Below are 17,986 nucleotides of genomic sequence, written 5' to 3' on the forward strand. Positions count from 1 at the left end.
CCATAAATCTTAAATACTTCACTGAAACAACATGTCCAGAAATGATGTTACCATATAGTGTTTCATGTTGAGGAAGCGGAGAATCTGTGGGTTATTCAACTGAGTCCATTTCTTAAGCTCAGCTGGCAAATTGCTCCATAGCCAACTGTACTTTGTCTAAAACAATAGACACTAGGATAACATGGATAAATGGGATGGCACCTTTAATTTACGGTTTTAGTATTTGATTATGATGGCGTTATTTTGCTTTATAATAGTGATAGTTCTGGGGAAAAGGTGATAGAATTCAAAAGAATTAGTACTTGAGAAATGCACCTGCCATTTTGTGTGAGATGAATGCTTGAATGTGGGGCGTGACCCTGTGGTTAAAAAGCATCCTATACCGAGTTCCCTGGCACGGACAGGGGCTACAGCAATTTATCTGACTGTTTTTTGAATTAACCAACCTGGAGACCCTCATGCCCACAGATACTGGTAAATGAACAAATTCAAAAAAAGCTTCTCCTGGGTAATTTTTAATCCCTTAAAAAAGTCAAGTAATAACATGGTTTCCACAGAAGCTAACAAATTCAATTATTGTTTCATCAAAAGCCTTTCCAGACTTGCTTGCTAGGACATGTTCCCTTATTATATGCTCCTATAGCAACATGTCTATGCATGTATTTCCTTCTGTGATTATTTTATTGATGTCTGTCATACATACCTGTGTGCGAGATACATGAAGGCAGGGATCTTGGCTGCTTTTGTATTTTTAATGTCTGTACAAGGCACATTTAATGGATATCTGTTGACCAAATAATAAATGTATCAGTCTGGTCCATCGTCCTGAGGGCTCTCATAGCCTAAATGGATAGACAGAACCCGTGAATTGATGTGACCCAGTAATGCCCACAGGATGACATAAGCATGTGCATAGAATATACTAGTGAAACAATATACCTCAAGTTCTCAGAAGGTTTATCTCAAGGAGTGAAAACGCTGTGATATTATCTCCTTTAAACTTAGCCAGTTATTTAATACATGATTTTGATGCGAGGAAAGATACATTTCCTTTTTTTTTTTTTTTTTTGACACATCTCCTTAATTATTAGGACTTTTTCATTGTGCAAGTGACAGAAAACCTGGTGTCAAGTTGGCTTTTAAAAAAAGGAAATAGAATCCCATTTTTAATAATATGAATAGTTAGGTATTTCATCTGATCCTTATTCTTAGAACAAATAAAAATCCTACAATAAATAAAAACTATTCTAAAAAGTATTGGAGACATGCTAGATTGTTAGAAATTAAAGGTCATTATCAAAGAAGGTGGGAGCCCAGAGGGGTAAATTGAGAATTTAAATCTTATTTTGTTCAAAGAACATTTACTAAGCCTATTTTGGGGGGGCAGTTTTGTTAGGTACAGGAACCAGAAGACAAAACACAGCATGTTTTCAAGATGGGGCACCTAAGGGGAGACCTCTCCCAACAAAGCTGGAACTCAAAAAGCCATTCTTTTTTTTTTTTTTGAGACAGAGCACAAGTTAGGGGAAGCAGAGAGAGAGAGAGGGAGAGACAGAAGTGGGGCTCACTCAAAGTGGGGCTCGTGCTTACCTGAAGTGGGGCTTGAGCTCACCTGGTGTAGGCCTCTAGATCATAAACTGTGACGTCATGACTTGAGCCGAAGTCAGATGCTTAATAACTGAGCCACCTAGGTGCCCCCAAAGGCCATTCTTCAGAGGAAGGGTGATCCAGAATTAAATCTGCTCTAGATCTCTACCCCCCCAGGGCCCCATAGGAAAGTGTACTTTTGTGCTGAAAAGTTTGAATAATAGATTGGCTCTCAAGTGAATTTTTAGCTTAAGTTTGCATCACTTTGAAGGGTCCAATAAGCATCCCAGAATTGGCAGAGCAAATCCAAATCTTTGAATAAATGTATCTTTATCCTAATTTCTACAAAACAATTTCTAAGTTAAATGACAAACTAAAAAAAAAAAAAAAAAAGGAGTGAATAGGCAACTATGCACAGAAGAAAAGGAGGAGCCATATTCTAATGCTACAATTTCTCCTGGTAGCAGACTCCAAGACAAATGATTCAAAGGCATGTAGATTATTTAGGAAGTGCAAGTCACACTAGCTGGTAAGTGGAGGCATGAGGTAGGGATGGCAGCCAATAAAGCCCAATGTGGGAAATTAGAATTGAAACTAATGAGGAAACTGGGAAATAGTACAAAACACACATCTCAGAACAATCCCATTTAAGAGGTGAGGAAACTCACACTTTTTGCCAGTTCTGGTTGATCAAACATTGGTCGATGGTTCCTGTGGTGGGGTGGGGGGTGATATTGTGAATTCCTTGGTGCTACTAGCTGGCCACACACATGGGTAGCACAGTCACCATCATTCTGGGGAAAAGAGCTGTGCTGTGCAGAATAGACAGTAGACAGTGGCTGTTGGGAGTCAGCAGAGTATACCAAAAGGTCCCAGGGATAAGGGCAGGACATTGACAGCAATGGCTACAAGAGAAATAACAGAAACAGATCCAGAAAGACTAAATATAAAGACTTATTATCAGGCACTGATTATAAAGCAGTAAAATAAAGACAAATTTGGAAAATCTAGGGATGGTACAGAAACCTATTAAAAGTGGCAAAGAAGTTTTGTAAATAACCAGACAGAATTTGAGGAGACAAAATATAATAACCTAAATTAAAAAACTCGATGGGGGGTAAATCACACTTCAATAAAGTTGATTAAAAAAAAAAACCTCAGTGGAGGAGCTTAATAGTAGATGAAATGCAGGTAAATAGAGCATAAATGAATTGGAGGATAGATAGGTCAAAAGAAATGATCCAGAGTGCAACACAGACAGAAAAAAAGGGGATAATGCAGATAAGACTAAAAAGGTCTAACATCTGATTAGGAGAGGAGCGAGTGAAGATAGCAGTGATAGCTTTCTAGAACTGATGACAGACTCCAATCCAAAGACTCAAATATCCCAAAGAAGCGAAAGCAGGAAAAATAAAAAGAAACTCCTATCTAGACACACAGTGAACCTGCAAAGAACTGAAGACAAACAGTCTTGAAAGTGGTCATAAGCAAAGATTATGTCCGATGAGTGGCAGTTAGTAGACTGATAGCTAGCTCCTTAATGCTAATAATGGAAGCCAGTATTCAGTGGAATGTGATCTTTAGTAAGGTGAAAATATACCTGCCAAAATAAAATTCTACACCTTAAAAAATATTTCAAAAATAAAGATGAAAAAGATACACACACACACACACACACACACACATTTAGAGAGTACAAGAAATAGGGGAGAGAGAGAGAAAGAGAATATCTTAAGCAGGCTCCACGCTCAGTGTGGAACCTGACACAGGGCTCGATTCCATGACTCTGGGATCATGACCTGAGCTGAAATCAAGAGTCAGACCCTCAACCAATTAAGCCACTCAGGCACCCCTGAAATAAATATTTTTAAGTTGAGAATCCATACTTCATTACTAGCAGGCCCTGACTAAAGAAAGTTCTGAATGTCAAATGGAAGAAAAGTCCCATCTTGAGAGTTTGATGTGCAAGCAGTAATTAAAAACAAAAAAAGTGGCAAATACATTGGTGCATTTATGATATTAGCTGTATAAAACAATAATGTATAATAGGGTTAAAAATATATAATCAAAGTACATGACAACAATAATAGAGAAGTGGAGATGGAGTTAAATGGAGCTGAAGTCTTCGAGGAAGTAGGGAGAAGTACAGATTAAACATTAGGGTAGGATATATGTTGGAATTTTTAGGTTACCACTAAAAGAACAGAAAAAAAAGGAGAAATAAACTATAATCAACTCAAAAGGTAAAAGATCAAAAAATATATAAGGAAGGTGGGACAGAGTATATAGAACTGGTGAGCATGTATCATGACCTAAGGTTTATAATTAATATAATTCTGTGCACTTGAAATTTAAGAAGTTAAAAAAATAACAAAACCAATATAAAAATTGGAAAGAAGTAAATAATACTACTAATTAAAGGTAGAAATTATAGAACTAAAAAATAAAAAATAAATAAGATTAAAAAATCCATAATCTATTTCTTTATTTCATGACTGATCTTGTTAGAGTTTTTTTCCAAACAGAGAAAGCATAAATAACTATTACCAGAAATAACAGGGACATCATTATTGATCCCCCAGTTCTTAAAAGGTTAATGAGAAAAAAGTATGAACAATATTATGCTGATAGCTTTCATAATTTAGAAAACTGGAAACATTTCGATTAGAAAAGTGAAATTATCAAAATTTACAAAAGTAGTAGAAAGTATGAATAATCATCTAATGTTTAAAGGATCTGAAGTGACAAAACCAAAGAAAATCCCAAATGATATAGACTTTCCAGTGAATTCTGTCTGCCATTCCAGAAGATATACTTCCAACCCAAAACTCTTTCGGAGAATCAGAAAAGATGACCCTGTTCCCAATAAATTTTTTTTTTCAGTATATGAAATTTATTGTCAAATTGGTTTCCATACAACACCCAGTGTTCATGCCAAAAGGTGCCCTCCTCAATACCCATCACCCACCCTCCCCTCCCTCCCACCCCCCATCAACCCTCAGTTCTCAGTTTTTAAGAGTCTCTTATGCTTTGGCTCTCTCCCACTCTAACCTCTTTTTTTTTTTTCCCCTTCCCCTCCCCCTCCCCCATGGGTTTCTGTTAAGTTTCTCAGGATCCACATAAGAGTGAAAACATATGGTATCTGTCTTTCTCTGTATGGCTTATTTCACTTAGCATCACACTCTCCATTTCCATCCATGTTGCTACAAAGGGCCATATTTCATCCTTTCTCATTGCCACATAGTACTCCATTGTGTATATAAACCACAATTTCTTTATCCATTCATCAGTTGATAGACATTTAGGCTTTTTCCACAATTTGGCTATTGTTGAGAGTGCTGCTATAAACATTGGGGTACAAGTGCCCCTATGCATCAGTAGCACTGCTAGGAATTTACCCAAGGGATACAGGAGTACCAATAAAATTTTTAATGTCATAGTAACATCGCTATAACCTACTAAAGTGTAAAAAAATTGTATTCATGAAGTGCAATGTCGTGAACAAAATATAAGCAAACATAATTATCTAGCCTTTTGCTGCCATCAAACACCCAAACTGCCAGCAGCAAAGACCAGTGCTAAGACCCTGATTACAGTGTCATTTGTCCAGGGCATCAACAAGTCACTTGGGAGTAGGTATAACTTGTAAGAGGTGAGAAACCAAAGAGGGATGGTGAATATTACCAGAAATTAGAGTTCTCATCAGGAACTCCTTGGGCTGGGGGGACATAGAGAGTGGGGAATATTAGCAGAGTCCAGAAGCAGAGGCCTTCAGATAGAGGCTAAACCATAATGGTATGAGGAAAGATAAAGAGAAGGGCTATGCCTGGCAGGAGCTTCAAAGATGGAGGAGACATAGCTGCTGCCAGCCACTGCCCTAGAGTCTGGGTGACAAAGCTATTCCATGGTTTCTCCTCTCCAATATTCAATTTTTCCTCCAATCCCTCCTTTTGGTCACATTCAACTGAAAACAAGAGTACAGGAGAATCTGTTAATGTAAGACATACATTTATTTCCTTTGAGGTACAGAGTAAGGTGAAAGATGGAGAGTATATCTGAAGGGCAAACAGAAAATATACAGTAGAGAGGAGGAATTGTTATCACAAAAGTTAGGCAAGGAGTTACCTCTGAGGGGTGGGAGAGGTATACAGGTGCCTTCTAATGTGCTGGCAATATTCTGTCTCTTGCCTTGATTGGTGGTTACATTGGTGTTTCGTATGTGTGTATGTATGTATGTATGTACTTATTAGAGAGAGCACGAGTTGGGGAGAGGGACAGAGGGAGAGATAGAGAATCTTAAGCAGGTTCCATGCTCAGCATGGAGGGAGGCTTGATCCATGACCCTGGGATCATGGCCTGAGCGAAAATCAAGAGTCTGATGCTCAATCGACTGAGCCACCCAGGTGCCCCACATTGGTGTTTCCTCTATAATTGTTCTTAGAACCTCACATATATTTTAGGTTCTTTTTGTGTGTGTTTGTGTGGATGATACAGCTCATAAAAGCACAAAAAAGAAAATTTACGGAGTCACATAACTGAAAAACTCAGAGGTAGGATTAACTTTAAGGGTATTTCATTCAGAGGTTCAATTGTTACCAGCAGTTCTCTTCTCTGTCATCCCACCTCATACTCAGGATGGCTGCAACAATCTCACTTTTCACCAAACTGATTCTCCCTCCCTCTTTCCCTGAAGTTTCAATAAATATGTCATTAGTTCCTTCTGCATCACATGCCCATTCCTCAGCCAATCAATGTGGCCAAGTGGTGAGGGGACTCACTCCCACGAAAATTTCATTAGCTGAGCCTGGTGATGAAGGACAGGTGAATCCTCCAAAGGAATGAGTTCCATTGCATGGAGAAGAGGGTGAGGCCCATCCCAAGTGATTCAGTTTAATCAGTCCTTTTCTACCCAACTCCGGGTGGGTGGTTGCTCTTGTCTGGCATAATATCTACTGGAACCTGGAGAGAAATAGAAAATGAGGGAAATGACAACTGGAGCTCTCCACGGATTTGCCTTTCTGTTCTGAGTCCTGACAAGGTATCCTTAAATAATACTTATTAGTTGATTCCAGGAAATATTATCAAATAATTGCTTAAGTCATAGGGTAAGTTTCCGTAAGTTGTCTCCCTCTTTTTCTCCCGAGACCTCTTAAGAGGTCACTACATCTGTCTCTGAAAGGGATTAGAGATAGAAGATAACTGAGAGGCTCACTGTATGAGTGATGGTAATTATCGAATGGGGTATAGTTAGCATGGACTCTGCAATTGGTTTACTGCATAGGTAAACAAGAGTTTTAGATATTTTAAACACTTAATTTCTTTTGAACAGAAAAGGTATATGTACCCTTTATGTCTATATCTTAATATATATTTATTAACCTTTGCTTTGAAACATAGTATGAATAAAGTTTTTGACTATAAATTTAATTGTTGGATACATTTTATTGAACTCATAGGTATGATGAACACAGAAAGGTAGCTGCTCAGACTCCACTTTGGGGAATGATTCATTGCCCCAGCTGCCGGGAATGCCATCAGCAATTTTTCAGCTGTTGGTCTCTTCAGAGAACCTCAGTTGTAGAAAGGCATCTTTCCCCCAAACCATGCCTTTCTGGGTGGTGGGATGGTTAAATGTATGCATCAACTTGGTTAGATCACTATACTCAGATATTTGGTCAAAATTTATTCCTGATATTTCTGTGAAGGTGTTTTTAGACTAGATTAACATTTAAATCAGAAGACTTTCAGTAAAGCTAATTGCCCTCCATAATGTGGGTGGATATAATCTAAACACCTGAAGGCCTAAATAGAAAAAGGCTGATCTTCCCAGAAGTAGAGCATTCTGCAAGCAAACTGCCTTTGGACTAGAGCCGCAACTCTTCCCTGGGGCTCCGTTCTGCCAGCCCACTCTGCAGATTTTGGACTTTCCAGGCTTCCACAATTTCCTGAGTCAGTTCCTTAAAATTAATCTCTCTCCCTTGCTCTCTGATGGGCTTGTGTTGTAGCTCTGCTTCTGCCGGCTCCAGCTTCCTTCCCCTTCCTTCTGTGTTGATCCCAAGGACATGCCCTACTAAACACGCTGAATACTCAACTCCATTAAGGTTTGCTTCTTAGACAATGTAACTTACAACTAAAGTAAAAATGAAATGTATAAGGAAAATATAATTGCCATTATTCCTGAGAAAAATATTCCAAAGTCTAGAAGGAGGATATAAAAGGCAAAACAATTGAAGCCTGCACTGGAAAATCAACTCTGAAGAGAATTCCCTAGTTTGGAAATAGAAAGAAAAAATATGGGAAAACTTCTTATTAAGGTGTTTATCTCTTCTATTTGGGTAGAAAACAATGTTTTCCGTAGCCAGCTACCTCAGGTTTGAAGAAGGAGAATTACTTGCACAGAGTTGCACAGCAAGAAACACAGAGAAGCATTAGACATCCAGTAATATACCAGGGCACATGTCTATTAGGAGGTGGGATGAGCGGTATCTTGTATCTTTGGAGAAAATGAGAAATATTATATCTCGCTTCCCCTTCCTTTCCCTGCTTTCCCCACTTGCCCAATTCACTGGGGACTGATTAGTGTTGATTAGAGTTCTAGGTTCACACTCTAATTTGTTACATTTTGTAACCTACACCATGTGCTTTTAAAGGTTAAGTTTCTTCATCCTGCCATTACACCAGTAACTCTCATTAATTACTCAGAAAATAAGCTTAAAGTTGGGACAATTCAATTTAGTTTACATTGGTGGCATTTGAATCCTCAACTAGCCCACACACTTTGGCTATTGTTGAAATACTTATTTCTTTTATGAAGCTCAGGTTTCTCTTTTGGATTTTCCTGATCTATTGTTCATCTCTGTGGATATATTTCTCTTTGTCCATCTAATGCAGAAATGAAATATAATGTAACAGGATATTTGAAAATTTAATGTAATTGGGATCATTGGAGAATTGAACTTGGGTTGTGTTTCTTGCTGCTGTAGACCCAGAAAAAAGGAATGGAAACTTTTCCTAGATCCCCTTACCTAGGAAGATACTAAGACTTTATTCCCCAGCTCTATCTTTCCCCTTCTCAACCCACCCCCAACCATGGTAAGCAGAGACCACATCTTAGAAACAGTTTTTTGGGACTTGATTTCTCTTTAAAGAGGCACTGATATTTAGTCTGTGGGTAAAAACGTGAAAATTGTTACCTTAAGTGGATAGGAGTTATGTTGACCGGAAAGAGGCATGAGGGAACTTTATGGGGTGATGGAAATGTTCTATATTTTAATCTGGTAGATGGCTACATGAGAGTATACGGATGTAGACGTCACTGAGCCATACACTGAAGATTTGTGTACTTTATGTAAATTCTCTTTCTATATATACATATATAAAATGTGTACATATTCATAGAGTTGCACTACTCACAATGTCACTATTCCTGAAATAGCCACAAGCCTGGCTCTCCAGAGGCTGGTACTTAGATTTATCCCCTTGCTACTAGTCTGCCCTTGTAGACCTTTATTCTATAAAAGATTGTCTGAGGACATGCCTTAGAAGTTATAATTACCAGAAAATATTTATCTGTCTGGTAGCAAAGTTAAAAGGAAGATTACTATCAATTCTTCAATATGTGGAAAAGGAAAAAAAAAAAAACAAGTAAAATTTCTTTTTTCCAGGTTTACTTCTGATGGTCTAAGACATCCATTGTCAGCTTAGTCACATGAAGGAGCTAGACACTGTTGTTAGCATTTAGGAGAGACAAGTAAGAAATCAATCCAACAAACTGCTTGCAAATCTGTTCTTTTTTGTCAATTAATTTTTCCAAGGAAATTTCTTTTTTTTTTTCTCCTCTTTGGCATGAGGCCATTTTGACCAGCCGGTACACCTTTATATACATCAGTGACTTTTGGCTTTTCACTGACACTGTGACCAGTCCCTATTCATAATGGTTTCATTGGATCACTTTGCTGACCTCTAAGATTCTGTCATTATGGAACTCCTCAGTACCTGCACCAGCTTGGTTATATTCTTGATGTTTGAGATCTGTTTCTTCTGGCCAATGGCCAATTTCTTGGACACACCTAGAATTTTCTTATTTATTATTTTTTGTTGTTGCTGAGGGTACTATGCTATCTTTCTCTAAATAGCCAGAGGCTCTCTGGGGCCCTTTGAATCCACACCAATACTGGATAATACCAATATTTCCCTTGCCCTAGTAGGAGTGGGTATGGGTACAGTTTATTAATCTGTAACTTATCTGGGGTGTGTGGTTTTTGGTTTCCAGAAATCTGCCATTTTGTGTGTCAAGAAAAGTTACAGATGAGAAATGGACAATCTCAAGAGAGGCCTTTGTTGGACAGCCTCAGACTGTTAAGGGTAGCGTGCTGTGAGGACAGAGACTGACTCTGACATTTGTGTGCAGAAGATTTACTGGGGAATGTGCTGGCCCCTGTAAAGAAGTGAGAAATGCAAAATTTTTAAGAGGGAGAAGTTTAGCAGTGATATGGTTACAATTCTCAGTCGTTAAAACAAGGAGTTCGGCATCTGGATGGCCTTTCAGAAAAGTACTAAACTGGCCAAGAGACTAGGCCTTTGGTACCTCCATGTAGATCAGCTGGGGAGGGAACATAACCCTGGTCAAAGCAGGTTCCTTTAGCTGAGGGAAATTCCACAACAGAACACAGTTGTGAGTCTGTAATAGCAGGTCTATTTCCAGTGACTGGGGAAATGAGTGCCTTGGTCTTGATCCATTAGGATGCTTTTTTTTTTTTTTTTTTTTTGTGCCACTTGGACCCACTTGCTTTATATAGTAAGATCATACCACCTGTGAAAATGTCCTCCAGGATCCTGGTTAGTTTTTTTTTTTCCTGGAGAAACTTAAAAATAAAACCAGGGAGATACACTCCAGTGCCTGCTGCTGTAGCTGATCTTGATAACACAACTGATACCCATCATCTCCCTCTTCTAATACCCCTTCTAGAAACCCCTCATCCTTGGTTAATACCTCTGATGCTCTAGATGGCTTAACTGAAGGGCTACCTAGACCCTAATCCATGGACAGTGAAGATGACTTGGTTATTTGGTGGCCCTGGAAAGAGAAAGATTAGAAAATCAGGCAGAAGTGGTCTGTGGGAGAGGCAGGTAAGAGTTGTCATGAAATGTGAAGGTCTTTATGTAACATGTTGGCATCCACCAGGATGTTTCAAGCACAGAAGGCTGGTACTTAATAACCAAGTGCACAGAATGACTTAACAGTGTCAGCCAGCTTCTGTTTGTGTTGCTTAGGCACTGGAAGTAGCTGTGGTGGAAAGGATGGAGGCTATGTGGTCCTCATAGCATGGGCTCCTGCTTGCCAAGACCTATCTACTTTCTGCTGCCACCAAATGGCCAACCTGCCAGCAGTGAAAACCAGTGCTAAGCCCCTGATATAGTGTATCTATTGAGGTGATCAACCAGTCATTTGGTAGTGAGAATTACACTGGACCCTTTCTACCATGGAAGGAACAGTGACTCATTGTGTCTGAAATTGGTACATATGCGGGGTGTGTTTTCTTTCTTTTCTTCAGGGTCTCAGTCAGCAACAAGATCTGAGAACAGTTTTGATGTCAATATTTCCCCAAGAGATACGCTTAACAGCAAATAAGCTGAGCCATGAGCATATGACTAGGAGATCCGTAGTTTCTAATACATACCCCACCACTCAGAAGCTGCTGGCTTGATGAGTGAATGAAACAACTTTTTAAGTTGCAGCTGGGGAGCCAGCATGGTGAATCCCTTATCAGGACAGAGTGCCATTCTCTAGACTGTGAGAGATATACTCTAAATCAGTGACCATTACTTGGCACTGTGTCAGGCAATGGGCCAAAAGGTAGAACCTATGGGCCTAGGAACCAAGGAGTAAAAGTTGGGGTGGCCGTATTTATTATCCGAGTTTCCATTTAGAGAATTTGTATTTCCTGTTCCATAACCCTAGGTAGACTCCTCAGGGATGGAGGTCTTTAACATAGGAGCAGTGGATGAATTTTAGATGAATCGGGATTCAAGATTTTTGAATGCCTTGACCCAGATTTTCCATGCTTTGGGGTTGACTCTTAATCAGGATGCTGATTTTGGGGTAGTAGCCCCTTTTTAAAATTGAGCTAGCATTGACATATAATATTGTATTAATTTTAGGTGTACACTTAATGATTTGTTACATAGATAATGAAATGATTACTCCAGTAAGTTTGATTAATATCCATCATTGTGTCCAAAACAATTGAAATGTTTTTTCAAGTTTTATTTTAAGACAGAGAAAGAGATAGCGTGCGCATGTATGGGGGAAGGCAGAAAGAAAGGGAGAGAGAGAATCCCAAGTGGGCTCTGTCAGTGCAGAGCCCGGTGCGGGGCCCAAACCCATGAACCGTGAGAGCGTGACCTGAGCCAAAGTCAGACAGTCAACCCACTGAGCCACCCAGGCACTGCAAGATTTATTTTATTAACAATAGAAGACTCGTTGGTGTTGAGAATTCAACCCCTCTTGGAGCTCTTCCAGTCTCTTATTATAATTAAGACCTGGGCTCAAACCTCAGTTTTTTTCTGCTCTGTGCCTGCAGGAGTTAAGAGTCTCTTTTTATGTTATCAAGGAGGGCTTCTGGCTTTCATATTTTGCCTTAAATTGGTGATTAATGATCCCAGCCTGTCCCTGCTTTCTTCAGTGCTTTGGGTGCACCCAGCAACAGCCAACAGATTCCATATCCTCACAATAACTCCTTCCCTTGTACCTCTCAGATGCCTTGTGTGGTGCATCTGACAATGCATTCCATTCTGCTGATAATCCATTCCAGTTCATCACTCATAAATTTTTCAACAATTACTCCACTGCAGCAAGTCAGGGGATATTTATACTCCTCTTGGTACCAATACGGGCTCCTCTTAACCAGCTAGTCAGTGAGTGATACAGCTCAAAATCCATTTGAGAGTCTGCTTTGTAGGATCATCTCCAGTATCAGCTGTTACACATCAGGTTCCCTGGGAAACAGACTCTGGGACACTGATATTTTCATGCAGCATGTTTATTTGGGTGTGCTGTCTTCGTCAATACCTCTTGAGGGAACCATGGACGCAGAATGGGGCCAAGGAAGAAGCTGAACTACAATGTGGTTGTAATAGCCATTTCAGCCAATATCTTGAAGAACTCTAAAACTAGGCCCTTCAGCAATTTCCCAATTTACATAAGGGGCCAGTCTTTTGTACCAGCACATCAACCAGTTGTTGAATGTGGGTTGCCCCTGAGGAGGAAAAGCAATATGTGCAGCTTCCTTCAGTCAAGGGAAATGTCTGGGTGGGGACATAGCTCTGAGCCATCAGTAGCCAACGCCCTTTGTGGCTGGACGAATGAGTGTCTTAGTCCTGAAGGGGGACTTGGGTGACACCATAGCATCTACTACAGGGCTCATTGAAAATTAAGTGGTATTATTCCAGAGACAGAAAGGAATCGTGCTACAAGGTTGAAGAACATCCCCACTCTTTCTGTGATACTGGGCTTCTCAGACTTGGAAAAGGATCATGGTATCACACTACCAAGATCCAAAAGTAGACTTGAGCCTAATCTGAAAACAGTACCTTAGAGGTGGCTGAATCATAAGTATTTGGCTACCACATATCTGTAAGCTGTGTATTAAATGTCATATGAGTCTTAATATCCCCTGTGTATAAGGGGATATTGCCGTAGAGTACAGTTGCCAGCGGAATTGTCTGACTTTGAATGGACCACACTGGACACATTTGACCAGCTGGGTATGCAAGACCCTAGATAAATAAATAGGGCTAGAAAGAGCGGTCTTATCCCATGGTTGTTAGATTACTATTGCTCCTGGAAGTTTCACCTTGTGCTGTTGGGCTCTGTTTTCCATCATCTTTCAGGCTTTTATCTAAATAGAAGTGGATCTAGCTCAAGGATTCCATGTACCAAAATTGGTAGAAAGTCCAAAATCATATACTTGGGGAATCTTTTCATCGGTAATATGCAAAGAAATGTTGTGTTACTTTGAGTGTGGTGGAGTAATTTACCTTTGGAGCATTAATATGAATTACCATGATGGTTTCTTTTTCTTTCTTTTTTTTTAATATGAAATTTATTGTCAAATTGGTTTCCATACAACCATGATGGTTTCTATTGTTCAAAATATTTGCTGCTTCTCCATAGGGAAGGATCACATATCCCCACCCACTCCTGTGGTATCAGCATTGGCTATGTGCATTGCATGAAGTGAAATGGCCAGTGAGTAAAAATGACGTGTGTCACTCCTCAATAGAAGCTTTAAAAGCCATTGCATCATCTACCACTTGGCCCCCTTCTTCCTGTGTCATAAGATGAGAAATTCCAGTTAGGGGCTGCTGCATCAGTCTTGGCCTTGACATAAAAATTCATGGAGCAGAGCCACAGCTGACTCATGATGAAAATATGGAGTGAGAAATAAAGCTCTGCTGTTTTTGGACACTGAAATTTTTGAGAGGTTGTTTGTTATCACAGCATGATTTAGCCCAAACTGACTGATACAGTTGAATTTCCATAGATTTCATCTTGTGTGTGTTCGGTTTGAACACTTGACACATTCACTTAAAAATGACAAGGGACACCGGATTGTAGTAATTCTCTCTCTGGAAGGAATATTGCTAAAGTACAGTCGGCCATTGTATCTCATTACAATTATCTGGTTGATTTTAGTATTTTGTTTTGCTTTCATTTTTGTGACAACAGCAAAGGTTTGGAGAGGAAAGGAAGGTTGGGAGGGACATAGGGAAGCTGAACTGGTTAAAAAAATCCCTGACTGGGGCTGGGTTTGATGGGTGGGGATAATGGAAGCTCTGTAATTAAAAAGAAATATAAAGTGCTAATTTTGAATTTTAATTTTTGGAAGATATATGTTATTATTTTGAAAGTAGTGCTTTAAGTAGTCTGTTCTGAAATTCTGAAGGGATCTAGGGGAAAACATAAAGCTTTCCTGCATCTAGTTCTACACTTAAAAATGGCACACATTTTGTAGATCTAAACACACACACACACACACACACACACACACACACACAGTCAGTGAACTTAAGCTTTTATTTTCTTGAAGTTCAGTTCTTAAAATAGTAACACAAGCAGCCAAAGATATTTTCAGTTACTTTAAAGAAGTTTTTGTTTGTATGCCTAATTTATATTTTTATTTCTGGGGAAGGCATGGGGATTCTTGTTGGTCCATATAACTTAAATTTTATACAAATATTAAAGTATGATTCCCCCCAAATCACATATAACTCTATACAACTATTAAAATAATAGCGACCATTTAAAATATTCTTTTATGTGAGACACTGTGCTAACTATGTATATGCATATAAATCCTATATGTAGCATATACAGGCAATAGCAAGATGGATAGTCTCATCTGGAAAATGACGCTTTGAAGACTATACTCACTGGTTTGTTGAAATAGGAAGTAGTTAAATGAGAATGTGTGTGGAGTGCATGCATAGTGTAGTGCCTGGCATGGAGGAAATAGGAATAAATGACAGCTAGTATGCACCCTGACTTAATGCTTCTTCCATCAAAAAAAAATACAAGTTCTTAGCTTCAATTTTTCTACTTTTACATGGAGAAAATACTAGAGAAAATTGACTAAGGTCAGTGTATTGGGACAAAACATTGTATGCGTTCTCAGCGTGCCCTGGCTTCCTCCTTTTGTCTCCTTTTTGGTGCTGCAGCGACACCTGGCCACCCTTCCACTTTTGGAATTGGATGTGCCAGACAGAATTATAAGATGACCCCAGGGTCCTGTCCCTGAAATACATGCCCTGTATCTATCATGCCTTCCTTTTGAGTGTGAGCAGAATCTGTGAATATGATGGAGTATTATTCACATGATTATTTACTTTTAAAAATTATTTTATTTTTTAAGTTGTAGAGAGAGGGGCAGAGGGGGAAGGAGAGGAGGAATCCCAAACAGGCTCCACACTCAGCATGGGACCTGATTTGATGACCCTGGGATCATGACCTGAGCTGAAATGAAGAGTCGATTGCTCAACTGACTAAGGCACTCAGGCGCCTTGCCCCCCTCTATGATTAGTTACTAATCCATTAATTTAAGTTAATCAAAAGGAAAATTACTAAATGGGCTTAACATGATCAGGGGAGTCCTTTTGTTTGAATGTGTTGTTTATTTTGTTAACATAGGATTTGCAATTTGATAGCCACATACTCTCCAATTTTACTATGGACTTTACAACAAAAAATTGATACATATAGACCATTTCTTCAATTTGTGGGAGTATATATGTTGAGTAACAAATACTCCAGAAATCATTATATACATAAATTATTTACATATTAATGGTATTTACTGTAAATAGAAATATTTAAGAAAAAAAATAAGAAAACTTGAAATCACAACTTGTGGTTTCTGGTCCACAACCAACCTAGCTTCTCAACAAAGCACATCCATGTAGATACATACATTTTAACTTACATATGCATTGGTTTATATCAAGCAAAAATGCTGCTCCTCAAAACAGCACCTGTTTTTTATTTTTATTTTTTTTTAGAATTGAAGCTGGCCTTTATTTTTGGGTTATAAACGATGACACATTGTTATTGCAAAAGAAAAGGATTCAAACATGACAGAAAAGCACAAAAATAAAGTAAAAATCATACAACCCAGAAACGACACATTATTAACATTTCAGTGAACAATTTTTTAGACCCCCCTTTCCGCACACAAACTACCTTACAATCACACTTACATTCAATTCTATGTGAAATGAATGGTATAAATGTACTTCCTTATTAAACAACACAACATGATCACCGTGCTGTGTCAATGAATGCTGCTTTATGTCATATTTTTAAAAAAATTTTTTTAACATTTATTTTTTTATTTTTTTTGTTTTATTTTATTTTCATTTCCATTTAGTTATTTTCTTTTTTTAAAAAATTTACATCCAAGTTAGTTAGCTTATAGTGCAACAATGATTTCAGGGGTAGATTCCTTAATGCACCTTACCCATTTAGCTCATTCCCCCCCTACAACCCCTCCAGTAACCCTCTGTTTCTTTTCCATATTTAAGAGTCTCTTATGTTTTGTCCCTCTCCCTGTGTTTATATTATTTTTGCTTCTCTTTCCTTGTGTTCATCTGTTCTGTGTCTTAAAGTCCTCATATGAGTGAAGTCATATGATACTTGTCTTTCTGACTAATTTCGTTTAGCATAATACCGTCTAGTTCCATCCACGTAGTTGCAAATGGCAAGATTTCATTCTTTTTTATTGCTGAGTACTCCATTGTGTGTGTGTGTGTGTGTGTGTGTACATACATACATACATATATATATACACACACCACATCTTTATCCATTCATCCATCGATGGACATTTAGACTCTTTCCGTACTTTGGCTATTGTTGATAGTGCTGCTATAAACATTGTGGTGCATATGCCCCTTTGAAACAGCATACCTGTATCCCTTGGATAAATACCTAGTAGTGCAGTTGCTGGGTCATAGGGTAGTTCTATTTTTAATTTTTTGATGAACCTCCATACTGTTTTCCAGAGTGGCTGCACTAGTTTGCATTTCCACCAGCAGTGCAAAAGAGTGTCTATTCTACACTCCAAAGAAGTGTCTATTCATGTCTTCTGCCCATTTCTTCACTGGATGATTTGTTTTTTGGGTGTGGAGTTTGGTGAGTTCTTTACAGATTTTGGATACTAACCCTTTATCTGATATGTCATTTGCAGATATCTTCTCCCATTCCACAGGTTGCCTTTTAGTTTTGCTGAATGTTTCCTTTGCTGTGCAGAAACTTTTTATCTTGATGAGGTCCCAATAGTTCATTTTTGCTTTTGTTTCCCTTGCCTCTGGACTCGTGTTGAGTAAGAAGTTGCTGTGGCCAAGATCAAAGAGGTTTTTGCCTGCTTTCTCCTCTAGGGTTTTGATGGCTTCCTATCTTACATTGAGGTCTTTCATCCATTTTGAGTTTATTTTTGTGTATGGTGTGAGAAAGTGGTCCAGGTTGATTCTTCTGCATGTCACTGTCCAGTTTTCCCAGCACCACTTGCTGAAGAGACTGCCTGTATTCCATTGGATATTCTTTCCTGCTTTGTCAAAAATTAGTTGGCCATATATCTGTGGGTCCATTTCTGGGTTCTCTATCGTATTCCATTGATCTGAGTGTCTGTTCTTGTGCCAGTACCATTCTGTCTTGATGATTACAGCTTTGTAATACAGCTTGAAGTCCGGTATTGTGATGCCTTCTATTTTGGTTTTCTTTTTCAGGATTTCTTTGGTTATTTGGGGTCTTTTCTGGTTCCATACATATTTTAGAATTGTTTTTTCTAGCTCTGTGAATAGTTCTGGTGTTACATTGATAGGGATTGCATTGAATATGTAGATT

This window comes from Panthera uncia (assembly GCF_023721935.1).
Source record: "Panthera uncia isolate 11264 chromosome B3 unlocalized genomic scaffold, Puncia_PCG_1.0 HiC_scaffold_1, whole genome shotgun sequence".
Taxonomy (NCBI): domain Eukaryota; kingdom Metazoa; phylum Chordata; class Mammalia; order Carnivora; family Felidae; genus Panthera; species Panthera uncia.